At 35.4% G+C, this 7,500-nt stretch overlaps 1 protein-coding gene across 13 annotated transcripts in view; it reads left to right on the forward strand.

Annotated features, from left to right (window-relative positions):
- LOC122631053 overlaps positions 1–7,500 on the forward strand; it is a 149,036-nt gene that overhangs the window by 87,426 nt on the left and 54,110 nt on the right. For 2 of the 13 annotated variants that reach the window (XM_043816252.1, XM_043816249.1), the window contains one exon: positions 5,796–5,861. The exons of 10 other annotated variants lie outside the window; for them this stretch is intronic. The gene's annotated coding sequence lies outside the window, so the exon portion shown is untranslated. Of the gene's footprint in view, positions 1–5,458; positions 5,862–7,500 lie in introns of those variants that run through there. One more of the 13 variants, XM_043816259.1, reaches the window with a different exon arrangement.

Genomic DNA, 7,500 nt, shown 5'->3' on the forward strand with positions numbered 1-7,500 from the left:
TCTCTTTACTCTCCTCGCCATTTTCTTTTTCTTCTTCTTCTTCCTCCTCCTCCTCCTCCTCCTCCACCTCTTCTTCTTCCTCTTTTTATTCTTCTTCTTCTTCTTCTGCTCTTTTTTCCCTTCCTTTTTCTTTTCCTTTGGCTTCTTTTCTTTTTTTTTGTTTCCTTTCCTTTCCTTTCCTTCTCATACATGGACACGAGATGGCCACGTTGGAGGAGCCTCAACAAGTAGTAGCCGCGATGGTTTAGGGCGGACCGAAGGTTCGGCCTTCTTGGACATTGGCGCGAGCGATCGAATATAAATTTCGTGAAGGGTTATATAAATGAAATAGGTCTCACATTTTTTTTTCTTTTTTTCTTTTTTTTTTTTTTCTTTCTTTTTCGATCTTCGTTATATTTCATTCGATTCTGGGAAAGAATTAGCGAAAGTGTTGGATATGTCGATTACGTACGAGTTTATAATAAACGGTGGGTATCGATTTCGTTCGTTCAGGTGTATATGTGTGTGTGTGTGTGCGTGTGTTTTGTTCAAAGGAGAGAGAGAAGGAGAAGGAGAAGGGTTGGAGGGATAGAAAATACATATCGTGATTTTACGACCTCGACCAGACTCCATTGTGTCTTTCGAGATAGAAACGGATCTGCATGAGGATCCTTTCTTAAGGGATTGGCCCAACGCGGACCGTACTGCTTGTGCCCTCCTCGTGGCATGATCCCTGACCCTTTCGCGACTGCCAGAGTACATCGTAACGCAGCGGCGCTGCATCTATGTATGTTTGTATATATATGTATGTATTTATGTATGTATGTATGTATTTATGTATGTATGTATGTGTTTATGTATGTATGTATATATATATATATATATATATATATGTATGTATATGTGTATTATACGTAAATACATACGTATGCGTACGTATATATTATGATGTACATGTGTATGTGTGTGTGTATGTGTGCGCGTGTACGTATGTATGTACGTTGCTGCGGTTGCCACGATGACGTTGGAAACTTTCAAATGCTTTCTCGGATATACATAACGCTTACTTTACCTTTCGTAACGTGTCTTCCACGCCAGTGAGGTAAGAATACTTTGCGGAATCCTGTCTGGAAACTTGTAGAGTAAAAATTCTTAGAAACCCGATCGACCTCGATTTGTCGTATAAGAAATATAAGAAAAACAAGGAAACAAAAAAGGAACATGTATTGAGAGATAGAGAAAAAGTGAAAGAGAGAGAGAGAGAGAGAGAGAGAGAGAGAGAGAGAGAGAAAGAGAGTCTCTGGTTGCAAGGTTGGCAACGTGAAAACAAAAAAAAAAAGAAAGGAAAGACAAAAGAGACAAAAGGAATAAAACAAGAACAAACGAACGAACGAATAAAATGAGCAAACTAAGAGAAATAAAGAGAAAGGAAGAAAAAAAGAGAGAGTGACAATGACTGAGAGAAATAGAAAGAAAGAACAAGAATGTAAGCATAGGTGAGATCGAACATTTCCAGAACAATAATACGAAAAGCGAAGGGAGAAGAAAATTCAGTATATCTTACGTACTGTACCTCGGTAACGACTAAAGTAAAGGGTATCCGTATCTGTGAGTTTGTCTATGTATGTGTGTGTATATACTCTCGCGAACGCATTCGCGCGCGCTCACACTAGAGAAAGAGAGAAAGAAAGAGAAAGATAAGAGAAGAGAAGTGAAGAGAAGAGAAGAGAAGAGAAGAGAAGAGAAAAGGATATAAGTAAACTGTACAGGTCCGTCGTATCCTACGCCAATGGTAGGCGCGAAGGGAAGAATACGAAGGCACGAAAAAGAGTTTGCCATCGGGCGAACACTTTCCAGCGCGAGCGCGCTGAGTTCCACGACCGCGTTTCGGGACAACAGCACGCCGGTACCCAACCGTGAGGCCCCCCCGTCCTTGGTCCGTGTCAGTGGCATAGACCATAGAGGGCCCGTTCAAGGTCGAACCGAACGTTCACGAGTATTCGCGAAATCGCCCGAGGATTAGGCCGCTCGGGTATCGTTCGGGATCGTTCGTTGTAACTCGGCATTCTTCGTCGGGTTGCCCGTGCGACGGCACACGTGCGAGAGAGAGAGAGAAAGAAAGAGAGAGAGAGAGAGAGAGAGAGAGAGAGAGAGAGATTCTACGCGAACACCGAGACGAGGAGTGGGAATTGATGGGAGGCGATCGAGGGGCCTTACACCGAGTGTCATCCTATACCCGTGGGCCTGCCACGTCGTTTCGCCGCGTCTTAACGCACATTAATACACGTTATGTGTACACCAACGCTGCGACACCACTCGCGGTTTTTCACCTCCCTTTTCCATTTTTTCTCTTGTCCCGTTTCGTTTCGTTTTGTTTTCTTTTTCATTTTTTTCTCCCTTTATATTTTTTCCTTCTTTCTTTTTTCTTCTCTTTTCGTTCGTCCCTTTTCCTTTCTCTCGGACTTTCCTCTTGCTCGACTCCTTATTCTCTCCTTTTCTCCTCCCTCTTTTTTGTATTGTTCGTTTTCTTATTCTTATTCTTATTCTTATTGTTATTGTTATTCTTATTCTTTGTCAGGCCTTCTCGCACCTTCCTTTGCCGAACGAAATTCTTGTCCGTGCATCAGGCCCCAATTCTAAGGTCTAACATCGTTGAAATATTCATTAGAATTTTCCAACGATTCTTATATCTTTCTCTTTCCTTTTCTTTTCTTTTCTTTTCTTTTTTTTTTTTCTTTGTCCTCCCTTACTCTCTTTTTTTTATTTACATATTTACTCGTAAATCTTGTTCACCGTAAAAACAAAAATGATCGACGAATCGTTCGAATAAAACCAAGTATCATCACCGTGGAACCAATTTACGTTCCATTGTGATAAATGAGAGAAATAATAAATATAAAAACATGTAACATCTTGATCGAGTATTTGATTATATACCGTGTGTTCAAATTATTTGAAATATATTAACCCCGGTCTCTCTAGCTAGAACTATGTGTCCTCACCCCCTCTCTTCAAACTCTCCATTATCAAATCGAAGTAGTAGATCGTTCGAAGAGGTTTACGACAGGCTGACTGTTCGGTTGGTTGGCTGCTTCGTTGACTGGTTGGCTAGTTGACCGACGGTCAACGACAATGAGCGACGCTGTCACGTTCTAGCTCGTTCCGTATAACGGTCCACCTACCCAAATAAGCCTTCTCTGAGTCTACTATCGATAGTGGCCTGTCGTCGATAATACACCGATCGCCGAACATGTTTCGTTGGCATCCTTAACTTCGATAGGCCACTTAACTCTCTCGTTATACGTTTCTCTCATATTCGATTCGACTCGTTTGCGTTCGGTTGCCCTTTAAAGGACCCGCCATCCCGATAAGGGACACACAACGTCCGCGTTCTCGACAAGATAATATCTAAATTCCTTAATCGATACTCTCCCTCTCCCTCTCTCTCTCTCTCTCTCTCTCTCTTTCTCTCTTGCTTCATCGCTCGGTATTTACTATTTTACTTTTACCTGTTTACGAAATAGAAAGCAATTTTTTCTTTTTTCTTTCTCTCGTTCAAAAATGTTTTCACTCATCATTTATAAATGGCACAAATATGGAAGAAATATTTTCAGTCGCATAATTATAAATGCGCGATCGTGAAAGATGTCTTCTTGATCTTTCACAATGTAATGCAATCGTTAATTTTATTTTATTTTATTTTTTTTTCTTATTTAATTAATGAAAGTAGGAATATCGAGGAAATTTTTATCGACACTCGACTTTTTTCCGTTTCTTTCATACTCTTATCGTATATCGATCTTTTCAAATTCGATCTTCGACTTGTAACTCAATCGTCGATCTCGTTACAATCTACGTATCATTCGAGTGTCGATAAGAGAAAAAAAAAGAAAAAGAAAAATTTAATTAACGAATAAATGAACGCGGACGTATGAATGGAAATTATTAAAGTTAGATCGTTTATCGATACGAAGTACCTAAGAAATAGTAATCATAAATCCGACTAATGAATTTTTTTCTACGTTATTTTAATTAATAATTTACGATCGAAAGAATGAGAATAATAATACGTTAACCATCGCGAGATAATTTTTTTTAAATTACCATTATATCGCGTCTTCTCTTCTTCACTACGGCAGAGTTAACGGTTTAAATACGACCTTGTCTATCGGATCCATCGTCATTATTATCTCAGACTATGTATCTCAATTAACAGTACATATTTTATTATTCTTTTTATCTTTCCCGATTACATTGTTTTCAATAACAATAACGCGTTTTTAGAAAACATAATTGAAATGTTACTTTCATTCATCTGACATTGCATAAGATATTTTTGCGAAGATGAAAGTAACGATAAGAATTTATCGAAAATCTAATGAAAATAAAATAAAAATTTGTTAGAACGAGCAATTTTAATTCCATTCTTTCGAATCGTCGAATTAATTTCAAAAAGATATAACGGATAGATTGAATCAGCGATTTTATCGATCATTGTTTTGGAACTATAATACTTTCTTCTTTCGTGTAAATTTCGACGAGTGAGATAAACGGAATAATAGCAAATAAAAGAATAATAGTAACAAGAAAACAGCGAGGCGAAGCAAATGAATTCTTATTCGTTTTTATTCTCGAATCGTTAGTTTGATCAGAGAAAAAAAAAAAAGAAACAAAAAAGAAATAGGAAAAGAAATTATCAAGTTAAATGCAACGTGGAATAAATTACGATATTTTCTCGAGTCCTCTTTAATTTTTATTCGTGAGTCGTGAGTACGATTAAAAAAAAAAAATAATAATAATAATAATAATAATAATAATAATAAGAATAAAAACTTAAGCTTAAGGAGAAAACATCAAGTAAGACGCAACGAGGAATAAATTACGATATATTTATCAATACTTTATTTTCATTAGCAAGTCGTAAATTCGATGAGAAAAATAAGTAGAAAATATCGTGTCAGACTAAACGAAAGAGTCAATTAATATATATACATATATATATATATATACATATTGCGATTTTACTAAGAATATTTTATTTTCATCTCGCGAATCGCGAGTTCGATTGAAAGAAAGAAAAAAAAAAAAAAAAGGAAAAACCCAAAGAAAATACATAAAAAAAAAAAAAAAAGAAAGTTAGAAAACGTCAGACGAAGTATAAATTACGATAATAACTTCGATTTATTTTGGCGAATGCGATATTTTCATCGGCTAGTAAGTAAGTAAGTTCGACATGAAAAATAAGTAAATTCGAGTTAGACGCGAATAAATTACAATGTCCTTTTTTTTTTTTTCTCCATAATCTTTCTCTCTCTCTCTCTCGAATCATTTAGCAACATATCATTTTCATTTAGCATAATCGTGAATGTGACGATATTTCATTTGACGTTTCGATGACATTCCATTTCTTTTTTCCTCCCTCTTTTTACCCCCTCCCCCCCCTCTCTCTCTCTCTCTTTTTAACTTTCTTCGATAGCGCCAGATAGTCGACATTAATATTAATTAGAAATAACGAATTAATAAGTGTGGGACGGCTCGTGTGAACGTGACCCCGAACCTTCTTGGTTCGCCTCCTTGTATAAGCGTCGCGTTCTTACGGTTTAACGTTAGTATACGTATGTATACGTACTTACTTGTTCGAGCGCAGTTCGCGAGAACGCACAAAGAGACGGATAGGCACTTTAGCGAGGGAGGAGGATACCGGTTGGCATTCGAAGTAATCGCGGAATTCTCTCTGTGAGAGAGAGAGTATAGTTGCATGTACGTTTACTCGACGTTTATGGTTGTGCGTGTAGATATACCTAACGTATGTGTAGGTTCAAGTCGAAGGGTGGAAAGGGGACAGCAGAAAGAAGAACCTCTTTAGGGATCGACGCGCTTGGGTAAGTAGCTAACTTCTCTCGGAAATGAGGATGAACAGAAGAGAAAGAGAGAGAGAGAGAGAGAGAGAGAGAGAGAGAGATTTTTGTTTCTTTTTTTCTTCCATTTGCGATTTATTTATTTATTTATTTATTGTTGTGTTATTATTATTATTATTAAAAAAAAAATAAAGAAAGATGGATATAGAGGATGTAACACGTTGAAATAATATATGTGAATGTAAATGTTTTAATACATATAATAATGAATTTTTGAAGATTTATATTTGATATATATATATATATATATATATATATATATATATATATATCTGATAATTTGTTAGAGCTGATGTTATATGTAGATGTAATAATATATAAAATCGTAGTAAATATTATATATTGACGGGAAAGACATATACGCGGACATATGTACACAAGCGGGCGATTATACTTTATATTATATATAATAATAAATGTGGACAATATATATCATAATATTTATATGATATAAATTATATATATATATGTGTATTATACATTTTTTTCTCTATTAATAATCAAGTCTTTTTCTATCGTATAATTTCGGAAAAAAGAAAGCAGAAAAAGGAAATTGAAGATGATAACCGTAGCGGTTCTAGTAAAAACGGTTTCTAATACTTTATGTGGGTCATCTTGTACGTGTAGGTATATATATATACATATATATATACATACATATATATATACATATATATATATATATATATATATATAGAAGCGCGCTATTCGATTTATTTTTCGAAAAACCTGCTTTTCAGTGGGAACGGAAAGAGTAAGCAATTAGTTAGGTATTTTTAAGCAATCTTCGAGCCGACGATCTTTAGATAGTTAAAGAAAGGTCTCACGTTCGAATGAAATGTATTTTTCGAGTATCTTCACGTTGAAACATTGAGAGAGAGATCACGAAAGATTGTGGAAGAAGCACATCGGAAATCACGAATTATTAGACTTGTCGTCCTGGATGCACATCATCTTTTTATATACGTTAGAAATATATATATATATATATATATATATATATATGAGTGTATATGTGTTTATATGTACATATACAAGGTGACTCGATTTAAACGTTACGATCAAATATCTACGATCCTAATTATTTCATAAAAAAAAAAAAAAATGTTACAAATAAAAATTGTTAAGTTTTAAAAGGGAAAAAATGTTGATCGTAGAGGGAATAATTTCCGAGATAGGAAAATCGTTATAACTCTTTTTTTCTTTTTCTTTTCTCTAAACACTTGAAGCTTAACAAAAGTTTTAAAAAATATCGATACGAATCGAAGAAACGTTGTACGGTTTTTTCCTGTACCTATTACCTTTTCGTCGATATTTTAATCGACTTATGAAGTTGCAAGAAATAAAGAGATGTGAAGGACTTGAAAAAAAAAAAAAGGCAAAAAATAATATACTACGATCACAAATTGCGTGTCTGGAGAACGGCGATCTTCGTGAAATATTTACTATACGATATATTACGTATATCCTCCCCCTACCTTCACCCTTTGCATTCCCTTTAAAATCTAAAAACTTTTACTCGAAACACTTCGCGTATAAAACCAATCGGATCGATGGTATTCGATCGTATCGTTTAGCAAACTAGACACCCTGTATACGTGTA

The sequence above is a fragment of the Vespula pensylvanica genome, chromosome 8 (assembly GCF_014466175.1).
Source record: "Vespula pensylvanica isolate Volc-1 chromosome 8, ASM1446617v1, whole genome shotgun sequence".
NCBI lineage: Eukaryota > Metazoa > Arthropoda > Insecta > Hymenoptera > Vespidae > Vespula > Vespula pensylvanica.